Raw genomic sequence first — 21,677 nt, forward strand, 5'->3', positions numbered from 1 at the left:
ATATTTTACAAGTTCTAGTTACATAAAATCAAGAATACTTTCAAGTTTGCTAGCTCACTTCCAATCTTGTAAGGTGATCATCCAACCTCAAAAAATCTTTGTTTCTTACAGTAGGTTATCATTCTAATACAAGGTAATAATCATATTCAAACTTTGGTTCAATTTCTATAACTATAACAATCTTATTTCAAGTGATGATCTTACTTGAACTTGTTTTCGTGTCATGATTCTGCTTCAAGAACTTCGAGCCATCCAAGGATCCGTTGAAGCTAGATCCATTTTTCTTTTTTCCAGTAGGTTTATCCAAGGAACTTAAGGTAGTAATGATGTTCATAACATCATTCGATTCATACATATAAAGCTATCTTATTCGAAGGTTTAAACTTGTAATCACTAGAACATAGTTTAGTTAATTCTAAACTTGTTCGCAAACAAAAGTTAATCCTTCTAACTTGACTTTTAAAATCAACTAAACACATATTCTATATATATATGATATGCTAACTTAATGATTTAAAACCTGGAAACACGAAAAACACCGTAAAACCGGATTTACGCCGTCGTAGTAACACCGCGGGCTGTTTTGGGTTAGTTAATTAAAAACTATGATAAACTTTGATTTAAAAGTTGTTATTCTGAGAAAATGATTTTTATTATGAACATGAAACTCTATCCAAAAATTATGGTTAAACTCAAAGTGGAAGTATGTTTTCTAAAATGGTCTTCTAGACGTCGTTCTTTCGACTGAAATGACTACCTTTACAAAAACGACTTGTAACTTATTTTTCCGACTATAAACCTATACTTTTTCTGTTTAGATTCATAAAATAGAGTTCAATATGAAACCATAGCAATTTTATTCACTCAAAACGGATTTAAAATGAAGAAGTTATGGGTAAAACAAGATTGGATAATTTTTCTCATTTTAGCTACGTGAAAATTGGTAACAAATCTATTCCAACCATAACTTAATCAACTTGTATTGTATATTATGTAATCTTGAGATACCATAGACACGTATACAATGTTTCGACCTATCATGTTGACACATCTATATATATTTCGGAACAACCATAGACACTCTATATGTGAATGTTGGAGTTAGCTATACAGGGTTGAGGTTGATTCCAAAATATATATAGTTTGAGTTGTGATCAATACTGAGATACGTATACACTGGGTCGTGGATTGATTCAAGATAATATTTATCGATTTATTTCTGTACATCTAACTGTGGACAACTAGTTGTAGGTTACTAACGAGGACAGCTGACTTAATAAACTTAAAACATCAAAATATATTAAAAGTGTTGTAAATATATTTTAAACATACTTTGATATATATGTATATATTGTTATAGGTTCGTGAATCAACCAGTGGCCAAGTCTTACTTCCCGACGAAGTAAAAATCTGTGAAAGTGAGTTATAGTCCCACTTTTAAAATCTAATATTTTTGGAATGAGAATACATGCAGGTTTTATAAATGATTTACAAAATAGACACAAGTACGTGAAACTACATTCTATGGTTGAATTATCGAAATCGAATATGCCCCTTTTTATTAAGTCTGGTAATCTAAGAATTAGGGAACAGACACCCTAATTGACGCGAATCCTAAAGATAGATCTATTGGGCCTAACAAACCCCATCCAAAGTACCGGATGCTTTAGTACTTCGAAATTTATATCATATCCGAAGGGTGTCCCGGAATGATGGGGATATTCTTATACATATGCATCTTGTTAATGTCGGTTACCAGGTGTTCACTATATGAATGATTTTTATCTCTATGTATGGGATGTGTATTGAAATATGAAATCTTGTGGTCTATTGTTACGATTTGATATATATAGGTTAAACCTATAACTCATCAACATTTTTGTTGACGTTTAAAGCATGTTTATTCTCAGGTGAATACTAAGAGCTTCCGCTGTTGCATACTAAAATAAGGACAAGATTTGGAGTCCATGTTTGTATGATATTGTGTAAAAACTGCATTCAAGAAACTGATTTCGATGTAACATATTTGTATTGTAAACCATTATGTAATGGTCGTGTGTAAACAGGATATTTTAGATTATCATTATTTGATAATCTACGTAAAGCTTTTTAAACCTTTATTTATGAAATAAAGGTTATGGTTTGTTTTAAAAATGAATGCAGTCTTTGAAAAACGTCTCATATAGAGGTCAAAACCTCGCAACGAAATCAATTAATATGGAACGTTTTTAATCAATAAGAACGGGACATTTCAGAACCGAGAAGGGATAATGAACATGGTGATGATAAGATGAATGATGCATTTATGATGATGGTTAGATTAGATGATAATGATTCGTGTTTGAAGAAGAAGTAAATAGTTCGGACATAATAAATAATTAACTGATCAAATTAAAACAAGATTAGTAAAATGGTTCAATGGTTTGGGTGTGTGTTTGTGAAGTGAGAGGTCATCGGTTCGAACCCGGTTTGGAGCATTTATTTTTGGGAAAGCCTTTTAAATCCTTTAAGGTAGTTTTATTATTACTATTTTCATTATTATTATTATTATTATTATTATTATTATTATTATTATTATTATTATTATTATTATTATTATTATTATTATTATTATTATTATTATCTTATTATTAGTATTATTATTATTGTTATTATTATTAACATAATTATTAACATGTAAATAAAAGTTATAATATAAAACTAATAATAAAATTTGTTATGGTAAAAATTATGGAAAATAGTTATAAAATTATATGAATACATGTTCAATTATGAATATGACGATGAAATCAAGTTATAGGAACTGAAGTTATAGTTTAGAAATTAAACACGAAGTTATGGAAAATCTGATTTTTATTATTAACACTGTTATTATTATCATTTATCATTAATCATTATATTATTAAAGTAAAGTATCATTATAATTAAAAAAATTTCAAAATTTTCATTTTTAGTAAATCTATCATTTTTATTAAAATTTAACATTTTGATTAAAATTATTAACCTTATTACAATTATTATTATTATCATTATTATTATTATCATTATTATCATCATTCATATCAGTATCAGTAGTATTACAAATAGATATTTTATATAAAAAATACATTAGAAAAATATTAATATTACATATCATTATATTTTTATTATTAAGAGGATATTAATTAAACTGTATATAAGATATATCAATTAATATATAAGTATATTTTTTTTTATCATATATAAACCATAATAGAATAAACTACTTAAATAAATATTTACTATATTAATATTAATAAATGTATCATGAAAATAAATATTAACCACTTAAAATATATAGAATGAAAATAAGTTATTTAATTATTAATATAACATATAAATTATTAATATAAGAAGTATATTTATCATATTAAACTTGTTAATTGTTATTATGTGTGTTAATATATATACTTGATATAGGTTCGTGAATCTGAGGCTAACCCTGCATTGTTCAGTATCGTCGTATGCATATTTTTACTACAAAATATCGTATTATGAGTTTCATTTACTCCCTTTTTAAATGCATTTGCAATATATATTTTTGGGACTGAGAATACATGCGCTTTTATAAATGTTTTACGAAATAGACACAAGTAAATGAAACTACATTAAATGGGTGAATGATCGAAGCCGAATATGTGTAGTGACCCGAACTTTTCCATGTTTATATATATTAATTGAGATTGATATTTACATGATTAAATGTTTCCAACATGTTAAGCAATCAAACTTGTTAAGACTTGATTAATTGAAATAGGTTTCATATAGACAATTGACCACCCAAGTTGACCGGTGATTCACGAACGTTAAAAATTGTAAAAACTATATGATGACATATATATGGTTATATATATAGTTAACATGATATTATGATATGTAAACATATCATTAAGTATATTAACAATGAACTACATATGTAAAAACAAGACTACTAACTTAATGATTTTGAAACGAGACATATATGTAACGATTATCGTTGTAACGACATTTAATGTATATATATCATATTAAGAGATATTCGTACATCATAATATCATGATAATATAATAATTTAAAATCTATTTTGATATTATAAACATTGGGTTAACAACATTTAACAAGATCGTTAACCTAAAGGTTTCAAAACAACATTTACATGTAACGACTAACGATGACTTAACGACTCAGTTAAAATGTATATACATGTAGTGTTTTAATATGTATTCATACACTTTTGAAAGACTTCAAGACACTTATAAAAATACTTCTACTTAACAAAAATGCTTACAATTACATCCTCGTTCAGTTTCATCAACAATTCTACTCGTATGCACCCGTATTCATACTCGTACAATACACAGCTTTTAGATGTATGTACTATTGGTATATACACTCCAATGATCAGCTCTTAGCAGCCCATGTGAGTCACCTAACACATGTGGGAACCATCATTTGGCAACTAGCATGAAATATCTCATAAAATTACAAAAATATGAGTAATCATTCATGACTTATTTACATGAAAACAAAATTACATATCCTTTATATCTAATAAATACACCAATGACCAAAAACACCTACAAACACTTTCATTCTTCAATTTTATTCATCTAATTGATCTCTCTCAAGTTCTATCTTCAAGTTCTAAGTGTTCTTCATAAATTCCAAAAGTTCTAGTTTCATAAAATCAAGAATACTTTCAAGTTTGCTAGCTCACTTCCAATCTTGTAAGGTGATCATCCAACCTCAAGAAATCTTTGTTTCTTACAGTAGGTTATCATTCTAATACAAGGTAATAATCATATTCAAACTTTGGTTCAATTTCTATAACTATAACAATCTTATTTCAAGTGATGATCTTACTTGAACTTGTTTTCGTGTCATGAAGCTAGATCCATTTTTCTCTTTTCCAGTAGGTTCATCCAAGGAACTTAAGGTAGTAATGATGTTCATAACATCATTCGATTCATACATATAAAACTATCTTATTCGAAGGTTTAAACTTGTAATCACTAGAACATAGTTTAGTTAATTCTAAACTTGTTCGCAAACAAAAGTTAATCCTTCTAACTTGACTTTTAAAATCAACTAAACACATGTTATATATCTATATGATATGCTAACTTAATGATTTAAAACCTGGAAACACGAAAAACACCGTAAAACCGGATTTACGCCGTCGTAGTAACACCGCGGGCTGTTTTGGGTTAGTTAATTAAAAACTATGATAAACTTTGATTTAAAAGTTGTTATTCTGAGAAAATGATTTTTATTATGAACATGAAACTATATCCAAAAATTATGGTTAAACTCAAAGTGGAAGTATGTTTTATAAAATGGTCATCTAGACGTCGTTCTTTCGACTGAAATGACTACCTTTACAAAAACGACTTGTAACTTATTTTTCTGACTATAAACCTACACTTTTCTGTTTAGATTCATAAAATAGAGTTCAATATGAAACCATAGCAATTTGATTCACTCAAAACGGATTTAAAATGAAGAAGTTATGGGTAAAACAAGATTGGATAATTTTTCTCATTTTAGCTACGTGAAAATTGGTAACAAATCTATTCCAACCATAACTTAATCAACTTGTATTGTATATTATGTAATCTTGAGATACCATAGACACGTATACAATGTTTCGACCTATCATGTCGACACATCTATATATATTTCGGAACAACCATAGACACTCTATATGTGAATGTTGGAGTTAGCTATACAGGGTTGAGGTTGATTCCAAAATATATATAGTTTGAGTTGTGATCAATACTGAGATACATATACACTGGGTCGTGGATTGATTCAAGATAATATTTATCGATTTATTTCTGTACATCTAACTGTGGACAACTAGTTGTAGGTTACTAACGAGGACAGCTGACTTAATAAACTTAAAACATCAAAATATATTAAAAGTGTTGTAAATATATTTTGAACATACTTTGATATATATATGTATATATTGTTATAGGTTCGTGAATCAACCAGTGGCCAAGTCTTACTTCCCGACGAAGTAAAAATCTGTGAAAGTGAGTTATAGTCCCACTTTTAAAATCTATTATTTTTGGGATGAGAATACATGCAGGTTTTATAAATGATTTACAAAATAGACACAAGTACGTGAAACTACATTCTATGGTTGAATTATCGAAATCGAATATGCCCCTTTTTATTAAGTCTGGTAATCTAAGAATTAGGGAACAGACACCCTAATTGACGCGAATCCTAAAGATAGATCTATCGGGCCTAACAAACCCCATCCAAAGTACCGGATGCTTTAGTACTTCGAAATTTATATCATATCCGAAGGGTGTCCCGGAATGATGGGGATATTCTTATATATGCATCTTGTTAATGTCGGTTACCAGGTGTTCACCATATGAATGATTTTTATCTCTATGTATGGGATGTGTATTGAAATATGAAATCTTGTGGTCTATTATTATGATTTGATATATATAGGTTAAACCTATAACTCACCAACATTTTTGTTAACGTTTTAAGCATGTTTATTCTCAGGTGATTATTAAGAGCTTCCGCTGTCGCATACTTAAATAAGGACGAGATTTGGAGTCCATGTTTGTATGATATTGTGTAAAAACTGCATTCATGAAACTTATTTTGTTGTAACATATTTGTATTGTAAACCATTATGTAATGGTCGTGTGTAAACAGGATATTTTAGATTATCATTATTTGATAATCTACGTAAAGCTTTTTAAACCTTTATTGATGAAATAAAGGTTATGGTTTGTTTTAAAATGAATGCCGTCTTTGAAAAACGTCTCATATAGAGGTCAAAACCTCGCAACGAAATCAATTAATATGGAACGTTTTTAATCAATAAGAACGGGACATTTCAATATGCCCCTTTTTGCTTGGTAGCCTAAGAAATAGTAAACCGATCTACTAATTGACGCGAATCCTAAAGATAGATCTATTGGGCCTAACGAACCCCATCCAAAGTACCGGATGCTTTAGTACTTCGAATTCGTTTTTATCATGTCCGAAGGATTTCCCTGGAATGATAGGGGATAATCTTATATGCATCTTGTTAATATCGGTTACCAGGTGTTCACCATATAAATGATTACTTTTATCTCTATGCATGGGATGTATATTTATGAGAAATGGAAATGAAAATCTTGTGGTCTATTAAAATGATGAAAATGATTGATTATTATAAACTAATGAACTCACTAACCTTTTGGTTGACACTTGAAAACATGTTTATTCTCAGGTATGAAAGAAATCTTCCGCTGTTCATTTGCTCATTTTAGAGATATTACTTGGAGTCATTCATGACATATTTCAAAAGATGTTGCATTCGAGTCCTTGAGTTCATCAAGATTATTATTAAGTCATTTATAGTTGGATATATTACGAAATGGTATGCATGCCTGTCAACTTTCGATGTAATGAAAAATTGTCTTTTAAAACGAATGCAATGTTTGTAAAATGTATCATATAGAGGTCAAATACCTCGCGATGTAATCATATGTTATTGTATTCGTTCTTATGGATTATGACGGGTCTTTACATGTGGTATCAGAGCGGTGGTCTTAGCGAACCAGGTCTTACATCAGTGTGTCTAACTGATAGTTGTTTAGATGCATTAGTGGGTCTGGACTTCGACCGTGTCTGCATGTCAAAATTTTTGCTTATCATTCCGTGTCGAAAATTATTTGCTTATCATCCTTAAAGTATAGACACGTCTTACTACCTCTATTGCATAGATAGAGTATAGATAAATTCGTATCTTAGCGTATCTATTACTGTAAACTTTGCCTGACAGCTTCCGAAAAATTCCTCTGTAATCTACAGGAATTCCTGTACTATATATAGGTATTCTATTTAATTAGAATATCATCCTATATCTGAAAATCATTTCATGTCGAAAAACCCTTTATCTGACCGTATAAGATACAACTCGCAACTAGTTCAAATTTCTCGGGTTCCGACAGCCATTCCGATATAGATTTCTACCTGAGATCCGAAAGCAGTGTAACCGGAATGGATCAACCAATCAGCCATCATCAATTCTGGATGAATTAGGGCTGAGTTCATAGTCGAATTAATTAATGGAAACGAGAAGAAGGCGATCCTTTTCACCAATCAAATTTCCCTCTTGGCGAAGAACCTGAAGCACTTACTGACGAACCAATCCGAAACACCATTTTCAGCATCATTTCCAGAGTAGCTCGTCACGATTATATTCTATCTACAATTCTAAATCTTATTCAGCCGCTCGTTCCGACCGACAATCATTCCGGAATAATGGAAGAAGTCAACAAGCTTCGCGCTAGAGTAATCAATTTGGAGAATATGGTGCAAAACTTACCTGCTTCAGCAACAACATCAACACCAGTACCACCAACAACCCAAGTTTCAACATCACATGCCTCAACATCGCAATCTATACCTCGAGCATAATTTTCGTTCTACATCTTGTCCTACATCGATTATCTTCGTTCGTTCTACATCCTTGATCTTCGTTCGACATGACGATTATGTAATCTCTAATGTTTTAGAGATTATGTATTCTTGTTCTAACGGTAAAGCAAATGAGATTAATATCATATTAACTCATTAAATCCATGATTACATCTGAAGAAAATACATATGTATATATGTTTTCATAAAGATTGTAATTAATTCTTTTGTACAAACTGTTAATGATGAAAATATTTTAACGGGTAGGTAATACCCAAGGAATATTTAGATTTCACATTAATAAATTACACTGTACATTCTTCGAATCTGATTCAACAAGCCATTTACTATCCTACTTACATCCACAGATATACATATTCGTTCACCACAGAATAACCCTTTTCATTCAATTTCATATTTGGATTTTGACCTATCAGAATCCGACAAGTGGCATAATGAAGAAAACATTGGACAAAATAAAATTTGTTAGAAACAAACAAATTAACTATGAGAAATTTTGTTAAGAATCCACGCTAACAAAATCCTAGCTAACTGTTCCTTGCTAACTGTTAATTCCTTATTACATTTTATTATCGCAATTTATTTATCGCAGTTTATTTATCGCATTTTATATTCTCGCAATTTTATTTATCGTCATTTAATTTCTGTTATTTATTTTACGCACTTTATTTATCGTCATTTAAATACTGTTATTTACGCATTTTAAATATCGGGACACGTATACAATGTTTTGACATATCATATCGACGCATCTATATATATTATTTGGAATAACCATAGACACTCTATATGCAGTAATGATCGAGTTAGCTATACAGGGTTAAGGTTGATTCTATAATAATATATATACTTTGAGTTGTGATCGAGTCTGAGACATGTACACGGGTCACGATACTTATTAGTTAATTCGAATATTATATATTAAACTATATATGAATTATTGGACTGTTAACTTTCGACTATCGACTGTGGACTAATAACATTGGACAATTAAAATGAATTAAAATATTAATTATAACATATGAAACTAAATATTTCTTCAAGTTTGCCATTTGAGTTCATCTTAAACCTTATTTGTTTCTTGACGATTACAATCTGCGTTCAAACCTTTCATGATTCTTGAAAACACCTCAATCGAGAGGATGAACCAACCGCACTTCATTTACGAAAGAAAAGATTGATGCATATAGTGTTGCACCTGAAAAACACTCAGAACCTGAGTAAACGTTTAACACATAGCTGTGCTAATTTCTTTAGTGTTATTATTACCGAAAATAACTTTGCAACTCCTGATCGAGATATCCAGTTTTGTCACAGCTCCAGCAAGTCAACTTCGACTTTTTGTTCGAAACAACCTTATTATAACCTTGATATATATGCATGCTCTTTTATTGTTACCGGGGAATCTTTTATATTCCACTAAATTACTAGCAGATGTACCAGCAACCTCGTTGCTCCTTGGCTTAAATCTCTACGACAAATCAATATATTTATCTATTGAAGTCTTATCATGAACTCATCGGTATCTCGTAACGATAATTACCATACCAAGTACCGGAAGGCATCAATCGATAATCTCGAAATTCTCAGCGATTCTACGACAACAATATATATATATATATATATATATATATATATATATATATATATATATATATATATATATATATATATATATATATATATATATATATAACTTCTATCTCCTGGATTTACGAATTTCAATTCTGAATTTTTGAAAAGCGCTTTAGCTTATGAATCAGTTTCCTGAGTTTTGAAAAAGCTGATGAAGCAGTGAAAACTGAAGACTGCCTTAACTGTCAAAAGTTTGATGATAAAGAATGGAGTGTTGGAAAAGCTCAAAGATTTTGATACTGAAAAATGAATTGAGCAAATCATGAAAGAGACTCTGAACAAGGAATAAACTTGTACATAAAAGAATCCTGATGATTCTGTTTCTGATGAAATCTTTAACAAATACCTTGCTCCTTAATCGCTCTAAATCATCGTGAATGAATTTCTTCATCACAATTTGATTCAAAAATTCTAAGATATTATCATATCTTTCATTATTAATATCCTCAATATTTCTGAAGATATCTTCATAAATATTCTCGTCCGATATAAATTATCTCTCCGCGCTATCTGTGATATATCATAAAAGGAAACTATCTTAGTTTCTATATTCTGTAAACCTTCGAGTTTAAAATAAGAATACTTTTGAAGTAGTGTTGGAAATTGATGCATGAGTTAGTATAATATAATGACACTTGATCAACGTGATTATATTACAGTAAGTCATGCTGAGTTTCTAATGGGACATGATGATTCACAGATCATAACGTCATCATGTGCCACGTTACATAACTCTTTCATTCTATTTAACTTCTGAACATATCAAGAAAGTATATTCTTGATAGTTCTATTACGTTCTTTCTTGATTATAACATTAAGTTCATTCGAAACTCCATACTTACAAATTATGGACCATTACTCGCTTTACTAGAGGTCGAGAAGAGAATAAAAAGGCAAAGAGCTCTAAAATATAAGAGAAAATATAAAGCCCAATAACAACACGGGGGTCACAAACCATGGATATTAATAAGAATAGCAATATAAAGACACGGTATAATTAAGAATAATATCACCCAAGGTAATAGGAGAAGTAAACAGATTTCTCTGGTGGAAGATTGGAAAGAAGGATGATGGAAATGATAATTAGGAAAATATCAAGTATTAGAACTGGATTAAGCATTTTCACAATCTTTTGGATGTATAAACTAAGAAAGAAACTATAGGAATGGTGAGAATAATGGGACGGAAGAGTTTAATTTATAATGGAAATATCAGACAGGAGTAATCGAGGCAGATCACCATATTTAATTATAGAGATTCTAATTTCCTTATTCATCGAAGAACCATATCTTGTAGATTTTAAAGATTTTCTTTAAATCCCTTGAATTTCGAAAATCAACTGTAACCACGTCAAAAGTTAAGTCGAACCTCTACTTAATTCAGTTCACTCTTTTGTGATAACTTCACTCATACACTTCGAATAATCGAATTGTTTTATTTGTATTACTCGATGATGATAAAACTCTTTTCATCAACTCATATTTTTCATGAAAACATTTCTGTTGTCAGCCATGACCACCTCACTCAAATTTCGGGACGAAATTTCTTTAAAGGGTAGGTACTGTGACGACCCGGGAATTTCTGACCAAATTTAAACTTAATCTTTATATGTTTCTGACACGATAAGAAAAGTATGTAATGTTGAGTCTAGAAAATTTTGAAACGATGTTCATATATTCAATTGACCGTCGACTGCTCTCGATGATTCACGAACGACTATTTGTAAATAGATACACACATTATTAAATATAAATGTAATTATATATATTTTTTTATTTGAAATAGAAACTTATATGAGTTAGTTTATTTGTGTAAATAAAATAATATATGACATTACTATAAATCTATCTATATATGAAAAGTACATTGATTATATATAATTTAGAATTTATTTAATAAACGCTCGTAGCACTCGTTTATCATCTTGATAGTTATTAATCAAGTTAAAAACTAACTTATATGATTTTAAAATAAACGGTGATCCAAAAATGAGTTCTATAAATTTTAGGCTTACTAAAAATGTATTTAGAATCTAGTTATTTAATTTGAACACTTTTTATATTTTTTCCAGAATTGAGAGGGACAGTTGATGTAATTTTTATTTATTAAATTAATGATTGAATTTTATACCATAATGACCAAAATAAATAAATGGATTTAATTTTAAAAAAATGGGATTTTTCTGGATTAAGTTTATCAATAACTGTTTAGCAACGGTCCACGATATAACATTCGTATTAAACTGTCGGTACAAAGGACAAGTGAATGGTGGCTTTCAAAATTTTAACATGTGATTATGTCTTTACGTAGTTATTAAATTATTAATATTATTATATATTTTCTGTTATCAATTAGTGGGGAATATGTCCGTGATTGATAAAAACACCATATTAATTGAATGAGTGCTGTGATGTGTTGATTGATTACAGAATATTATATAATATACATGTACCAAATATCTATATATGTTTATAGGAGCTCTTATATGATATATGTAAACCGAGATCCAATGACACCACCTCTATCACTACTCTTGTTACCACCCCTTCCATCCATCTCCTTTCACCATTGACTACCACCACCTTTCAACACCACAAACCGCCATCATTCACCAACATCATAAATCCACCCAACAACTTATTGTTTTCTGTTTATTGCAATCGTCTAAACCAACCATCACAGCCACGAAATCCATGAAGACCATCAAGTGGTTAGCTGCCATTACTATGTTTCTGTTTCTGTTTGAGTAAACCAGAAAAACCGTCACCTGCTAACCATGCATCCATTTTTCTATTTCCTGTAACCCTCCTGTTCGAACACCTTCATTAAACCATAAAGCTACCAGTTTCTTCTTATTTGATCATACACTTGTTACCTTGTTGTGTGCTACTTTGTTCGAGGACCATCGAACCTCACCAAAACCCGCCATCAAACCCACCAACAAACCCAAAACCATTGAACATATCCATCAAATCACTCGTACACCTTAACACTTCTATTCATTCAGTTCCGCTCACAAAATAACCACAACAAACCATCACTAGATCATCATAATTGCAATATGTTTTCTTTAACTACCGATTCGTTTTTTTTCTTTCTTCTCTTTAATCGAATATCACCCAGCAAGAAACACCATTATGAATCACCAAATCACCACCTATACAACCCATTAAAACCACCACCTTTGTGATATAATTTTAACCAACACCTTTACTGTTAAATTGTTTTCTACGGCCTACTATGTTCTTCTCCATTCGAATGATGCGATGGAAGCCTCCACTGTCACCATAACACCATCACAAACCCACTTTGTGTTTTTATTTTTTTTCTTTTATATTTTAATTTTCTTTTCTTCTCTCTTTTGACAAACCATGGAACTAGGCCACTAATACTAGAAATTCTCGCTTTCACTTTTGCTATTTCTGTAAGAATTAAAAACGAAAACAAGTGAAGTATTAACAATGGGAATGATAAGCTGGGAAAGTTAAGGTATGATGGGGACCGTTCCTTTTTGTTGATTGAACCGAAATCCAAACCCCAATTTATTAACTGGAATCGTAAAGCCATTTTCTTTCTCGGGCATAAATAATTATTAGGCCATTATGTTTTAAATCGTGTTATGGGCTGCATGGTTGGGCCGAGAGCTTGTAAATTCAGTTGGGCCGAGAGCTTGTAAATTCAGTTGGGCCAAGAGCTTGTAATTTCAGTTGGGCCACGTTTCCTGTTTTGCTGTGGAACCGAGAAGGGATAACGAACATGGTGGTGATAAGATGAATGATGCATTTATGATGATGGTTAGATTAGATGATAATGATTCGTGTTTAAAGAAGAAGTAAATAGTTCGGACATAATAAATAATTAACTGATCAAATTAAAACAAGATTAGTAAAATGGTTCAATGGTTTGGGTGTGTTTTTGTGAAGCAAGAGGTCATAGGTTCGAACCCGGTTTGGAGCATTTATTTTTAGGAAAGCCTTTTAAATCCTTTAAGGTAGTTTTATTATTACTATTTTCATTTTTATTATTATTATTATTATTATTATTATTATTATTATTATTATTATTATTATTATTATTATTATCTTATTATTAGTATTATTATTATTATTGTTATTATTATTTACATAATTATGAACATGTAAATAAAAGTTTTAATATAAAATTAATAATAAAAGTTGTTATGGTAAAAATTATGGAAAATAGTTATAAAATTATATGAATACATGTTCAATTATGAATATGACTATGAAATCAAGTTATAGGAACTGAAGTTATAAGTTAAGAAATTAAACACGAAGTTATGGAAAATCTGATTTTTATTATTAACACTATTATTATTATCATTATATTATTAAAGTAAAGTATCATTATAATTAAAAAATTTCAAAATTTTCATTTTTAGTAAAACTATCATTTTTATTAAAATTTAACATTTTGATTAAAATTATTATCCTTATTAAAATTATTATTATCATTATTATTATTATCATTATTATCATCATTCTTATCAGTATCAGTAGTATTACAAATAGATATTTTTATATAAAAATATATTACAAAAATATTAATATTACATATCATTATATTTTTATTATTAAGAGGATATTAATTAAACTGAATATAAGATATATCAATTAATATATAAGTATAATTTTTTTTATCATATATAAACCCTAATAGAATAAACTACTTAAATAAATATTTACTATATTAATATTAATAAATGTATCATGAAAATAAATATTAACCACTTAAAATATATAGAATGAAAATAAGTTATTTAATTATTAATATAACATATAAATTATTAATATAAGAAGTATATTTATCATATTAAACTTGTTAATTGTTATTATGTATGTTAATATATATACTTGATATAGGTTCGTGAATCCGAGGCTAACCCTGCATTGTTCAGTGTCGTTGTTGAAATATCCCGTTCATATTGATTATAAACGTTCCATATTAATTGATTTCGTCGCGAGGTTTTGACCTTTATATGAGACGTTTTTCAAAGACTGCATTCATTTTTAAAACAACCATAACCTTTATTTTATCTATAAAGGTTTAAAAAGCATTACATAGATTATCAAATAATGATAATCTAAAATATACCGTTTACACACGACCATTACATAATGGTTTACAATATGAATATATTACATCAAAATAAGTTTCTTGAATGCAGTTTTACATAATATCATACAAGCATGGACTCCAAATCTTGTCCTTATTTTAGTATACAACAGCGGAAGCTCTTAAGAATCACCTGAGAATAAACATGCTTAAAACGTCAACAAAAATGTTGGTGAGTTATAGGTTTAACCTATATATTATCAAATCATAATAATAGACCACAAGATTTCATATTTCAATACATCCCATACATAGAGATAAAAATCATTCATACGGTGAACACCTGGTAACCGACAATAACAATATGCATATAAGAATATCCCCATCATTCCGGGACATCCATCAGACATGATATAAAAACTCGAAGTACTAAAGCATTCACTACAACGGATGGGGTTTGTTGGGCCCAATATATCTATCTTTAGAATTCGCGTCAATTAGTAGATCGGTTTACTAATTCTTAGGTTACCATGCAAAAAGGGGTATATTCGGCTTCGATAATTCACCCATATAATGTAGTTTCATTTACTTGTGTCTATTTCGTAAAACATTTATAAAACTGCATGTATTCTCATCCCAAAATATTAGATTTTCAAAGTGGGACTATAACTCACTTTCACGGATTTTTACTTCTTCGGGAAGTAAGACTTGGCCACTGGTCAATTCACGAACCTATAACAAATATGTACATATATATCAAAGTATGTTCAAAATATATTTACAACATTTCTAATACGTTTTAATGTTTTAAGTTTATTAAGTCAGCTGTCCTCGTTAGTAACCTACAGATAGTTGTCCATAGTTAGATGTACAGAAATAAATTGATATATATTATCTTGACCCAATCCACGACCCAGTGTATACACGTCTCAGGCTAGATCACAACTCAAATTATATATATTTTTGGAATCAACCTCAACCCTGTATAGCTAGCTCCAACATTACTGCATATAGAGTGTCTATGGTTGTTCCAAATAATATATATAGATGGGTCGATATGATATGTCAAAACATTTTCAAACGTTTCTATGGTATCCTAAGATTACATAATATATTAGAATATATGTACAATATAATTTAGCTAGGATATGATTAATATAGATTTGTTACCAATTTTCACGTAGCTACAATAAGGAAAATATCCAATCTTGTTTTACCCATAACTTCTTCGTTTTAAATACATTTTGAGTGAATAAAATTGCTATGGTTTCATATTGAACTTAAGTTTATGAATCTATACATAAAAAGTATAAGTTTATAGCCAGAAATACAGGTTACAAGTCATTTTTGTAAAGGTAGTCATTTCAATCCAAAGAACGACGTCTAGATGACCATTTTGGAAAACATACTTCCACTTTGAGTTTAATTATGATTTTTGGATATAGTTTCATGTTCATAAGAAAAATCATTTTCCCAGAAGAACAACTTTTAAATCAAAGTTTATCATAGTTTTTAATTAACTAACCCAAAACAGCCCGCGGTGTTACTACGACGGCGTATATCCAGTTTTACGGTGTTTTTCGTGTTTTCAGGTTTTAAATCATTAAGTTAGCATATCATATAGATATAGAACATGTGTCTAGTTGATTTTAAAAGTCAAGTTAGAAGGATTAGCTTTTGTTTGCGAACAAGTTTAGAATTAACTAAACTATGTTCTAGTGATTTCAAGTTTAAACCTTCGAATAAGGTAGTTTTATATATATGAATCGAATGATGTTATGAACATCATTACTACCTCAGGTTTTGTGGATAAACTACTGGAAATGAGAAAAATAGATCTAGCTTCAAAGGATCCTTGGATGGCTTGAAAGTTCTTGAAGCAGAATCATGACACGAAAACAAGTTCAAGTAAGATTTCCACTCGAAATAAGATTGTTATAGTTATAGAAATTGAATCAAAGTTTGAATATGAGTATTACCTTGTATTAGAAAGATATCTTACTGTAAATAATAAAGATTTCTTGAGGTTGGATGATCACTTTACAAGATTGGAAGTAAGCTAGCAAACTTGGAAGTATTCTTGAATTTATGAAACTAGAACTTATAGAATTTATGAAGAACACTTAGAACTTGAAGATAGAACTTGAGAGAGATCAATTTGATGAAGAAAATTGAAGAATGAAAGTGTTTGTAGGTCTTTTTGGTCGTTGGTATATGGATTAAATATAAAGGTGATAATGCTAAAAACGAACATATATTTCATAGCATTATTCCTCAAGAAAGACAAGTTTTTAGTTGCAATTATCCTATTTACAAGTGATATTCGTTTAAATAATAAAAGGTGAAGACAAAAGACAGATTCGACGAATTGAAGACGCAAACGACCAAAAAGCTCAAAAGTACAAAATACAATCAATGAGGTTCCAATTATTGATAAGAAACGTCTCAAAATTACAAGAGTACAAGATTCAAAACGCAAAGTACAAGATATTAAATTGTACGCAAGGACGTTCGAAAATCTGGAACCGGGACCAGAGTCAACTCTCAACGCTCGACGCAACGGACTAAAAATTACAAGTCAAGTATGCACATAAATATAATATAATATATAATTAATTCTTAAAATTAATATATATATTATATTATATTATAAAACCGTCGGCAGAAGAAAACAACCAAATGTGAGCCTCCCCAGCTGGCCATGCGATTGTATGGCCTAGAAAACATAAATCCATGCGATCGCATGAGCCCCAGTTCCAGCCCACATGCCTATAAAAATCAAGCTTTGGTGCACCACAAAAACACATCTTTTTCTTCTTCACTCAACGTAGTATATGTATATATAATTTATATTTATATTTTAATTTTAATTTTAAATCCTAATAATAAGGGTGTGCTAGCGAATGTTGTAAAGGTGTAAGTCAAAATTATGTCTGTGTAACGCTACACTATTTTTAATCATTGTAAGTTATGTTCAACCTTTTTACATTAATGTCTCGTAGCTAAGTTATTATTATGCTTATTTAATCCGAAGTATTCATGATGTTGGGCTAAAAATATTAAAATTGGGTAATTGGGCTTTGTACCATAATTGGAGTTTGGACAAAAGAACGACACTTGTGGAAATTAGACTATGGGCTATTAATGGGCTTTATATTTGTTTAACTAATGTTAATATAAAGATTTACAATTGGACGTCCCTATAAATAACCATATACACTCGATCGGACACGATAGGCGGGGTATTTATATGTACGAATAATCGTTCATTTAACCAGACACGGGAATGGATTAATAGCCACTAGAATTATTAAAACAGGGGTGAAATTATTTACAAGGACACTTGGCATAATTGATAACAAAGTATTAAAACCTTGGGTTACACTCAGTCGACATCCTGGTGTAATTATTAAACAAAGTATTAAAATCTTGTTACAGTTTAAGTCCCTAATTAGTTGGAATATTTAAACTTCGAGTATAAGGATAATTTGACGAGGACACTCGCACTTTATATTTATGACTGATGGACTGTTATGGACAAAAACCAGACGGACATATTAAATAATCCAGGACAAAGGACAATTAACCCATGGGCATAAAACTAAAATCAACACGTCAAACATCATGATTACGGAAGTATAAATAAGCATAATTCTTTTATTTCATATTTAATTTCCTTTATTTTATATTTAATTGCACTTCTAATTATCGCATTTTTATTTATTGTTATTGTATTTAATTGCACTTTTAATTATCGTACTTTTTAATTATCGCAAGTTTATTTTATCACACTTTTATTATTCGCAATTTCATTATCGTTATTTACTTTACGCTTTAAATTAAGTCTTTTATTTTTTAATATATTACATTTTGTTTTAACTGCAACTAAAGTTTTTAAAATCGACAAACCGGTCATTAAATGGTAAAAACCCCCCTTTATAATAATAATATTACTTATATATATATTTATATTTTTATAAATTTAAACTAATATAGCGTTAAGCTTTGTGAAAAAGATTCCCTGTGGAACGAACCGGACTTACTAAAAACTACACTACTGTACGATTAGGTACACTGCCTATAAGTGTTGTAGCAAGGTTTAAGTATATCCATTCAATAAATAAATAAATATCTTGTGTAAAATTGTATCGTATTTAATAGTATTTCCTTGTAAAATTTAATAGTATTTTATACCCCTTAGCTTTAACATCAAGTATTTTTGGCGCCGCTGCCGGGGAACTTAAAAATTTAGCTTAAAAGCCGGAAGCGCAACGCTATATAAAAAAAAGATTTTTATTTTTAGTTTACTTTTATAAAAATACGTTTTTGTAAAAATACGTTTTAAAAATTCAAAAATATAAAAAGAAAAACAAAAATTTATTTATTTTTATGAGTTTGTTAAATATATAAGTTTTATAAAGTTTCTTTATTTTTATTTTTAGTATTTAAAAATATAAATTTTATTTAAATATTTTTTTTTTATAAAACATCAAAACATCAAAACGGAAAAAAAAAATATAAAAGTTTACGGGCTACACTGTAGCAGCCCAACCCATCTAGCCCGATTTTCTACTTCATGCGATCGCATGAATATATAGCATACACTCCATGCGATCGCATGGAGTGATTTGACTCGCCTGAAACATAAGCTGTACGAAATTAGGGTTTATAATAATAATTATTATTAATTAATAACCCTAATTAGGTTATAATTATTTTATTATTTAGTTTAGTTTATTTATAATTTGTATTTTAAGTCTAAATTAGTTTTAATAATTTAAAAAATTAATAGTTTTATAAAATAAATAATATAAAAATAATATTTTTATAAAAATTGTAATTTTTACAACTTTTTATATATTTTTATATTCTGTCCCTTTTTAATAGTTTTAGCGTAATTTTTGTATTTTTCGCTCGTATTTATTTTTAATTCATAGTTTTTGCGATAGTTATTTTTATTTCTAGATTTTTAGGCCTTGCCGTAAAATCCCTTAAGTGCTTTTTCTTTAGACTAAGACTTAGGTGCTTTAGAATTTTGCGACGCCTTTTTAAGTTTTAGTACCTTTTTAAGTTATTTCCATTTGAGATATAGTTTTACTTGTAAGCTTTAAGACGCAACTTTTAGTTTTAAATTTTTAGTTCCTTTTTAAGTTTAGACGCGCTATTTTCTTATTTCTCGACGCCTTTTACCTATGTATCAATTATCATTCCAATTAGTAATCTCAATTTGCGATTATAATTTTAAGTTAGTGGTAGTAATAAGGTTGGGTTAGGCGAATGTTTTAAAGTTTTATAAGTCACTCTTTTTATTTCTTATTTTTCAACGCCTTTTTCAATTTTTCTTTTCTTTTTCGACCTTTTTCGACGCGCTCTTTTTCTTTCTTATTTCTCGCTATTCTAGTTTTTAGGACATAGATTTTTATTCTACTTCTTATCTAAATTTCTTAAAATTACGAAAATTTATTTTAAGTGGTTAAATTGATAGACATCAAAATTTTCTGGTTCGTAGTAATAGTTGGATTTGTATGTGGACCGGGTTATTGGAGCCAAACAGTCCTCAATTATATTGAGACCAAACGAATCCTGCCCCTTTGCTGCATCTTTTGGCTATTCGAAATGTGAGCAAAATCAGAAAAGTCTATTGATTGGATAACTTATATAATTTTTCTTTCCTTTTTAAAAACTAATAGGATATTCAGTGAATGCACCGAGCAAGACGTTCACCACCTTTTGTACGTTCACCACATGTAACTAGATCAAGACATTTAGCAAATATTACCGCCGTTGATTTTTCTTTAGAATCGTCATCCAGTCGACCAAGTACTCCAATTCAAATTTCCGATAATCCATTTTTTGAACCCGACCTCACAATTGAGAATCCGGAGAATATTTAGGGACGATTCATAGATCCTGAACCACTAAACTTTCCTCCGGAACCACCAATCATTCAAACAGAGATTGTTGAGGAACGAACCATTAAATCAGAATCCTCTAGTGATTCGGATTCAACAAATTCTATTATGGAGAATCTGGAACCTTTAAGTATGGAAGACCGAATGAGAGCTAAACGCACTGGCCAAGGTCACGCAATTACTCATCCAGACATAAATGCGCCAGATTATGAAATCAAAGGACAAATTCTACACATGGTGACTAATCAATGCCAATTTAGTGGTGCGCCGAAGGAAGATCCAAATGAACATCTTCGTACCTTTAATAGGATCTGCACACTATTTAAAATCCGAGAAGTGGAGGATGAACAGATATATCTCATGTTATTTCCCTGGACTTTAAAGGGAGAAGCCAAAGATTGGTTGGAATCGTTACCTGAAGGGGCGATTGATACATGGGACGTTTTAGTTGAAAAATTTCTTAAACAATTCTTTCCGGCATCTAAAGCCATAAGACTTCAAGGAGAAATTGTTACGTTCACACAGAAACCGAATGAAACTCTATATGAGGCGTGGACAAGATTTGGAAAGTTATTAAGAGGATGTCCGTAACAT

Source organism: Rutidosis leptorrhynchoides, chromosome 10 (assembly GCF_046630445.1).
Source record: "Rutidosis leptorrhynchoides isolate AG116_Rl617_1_P2 chromosome 10, CSIRO_AGI_Rlap_v1, whole genome shotgun sequence".
Lineage (NCBI taxonomy): Eukaryota > Viridiplantae > Streptophyta > Magnoliopsida > Asterales > Asteraceae > Rutidosis > Rutidosis leptorrhynchoides.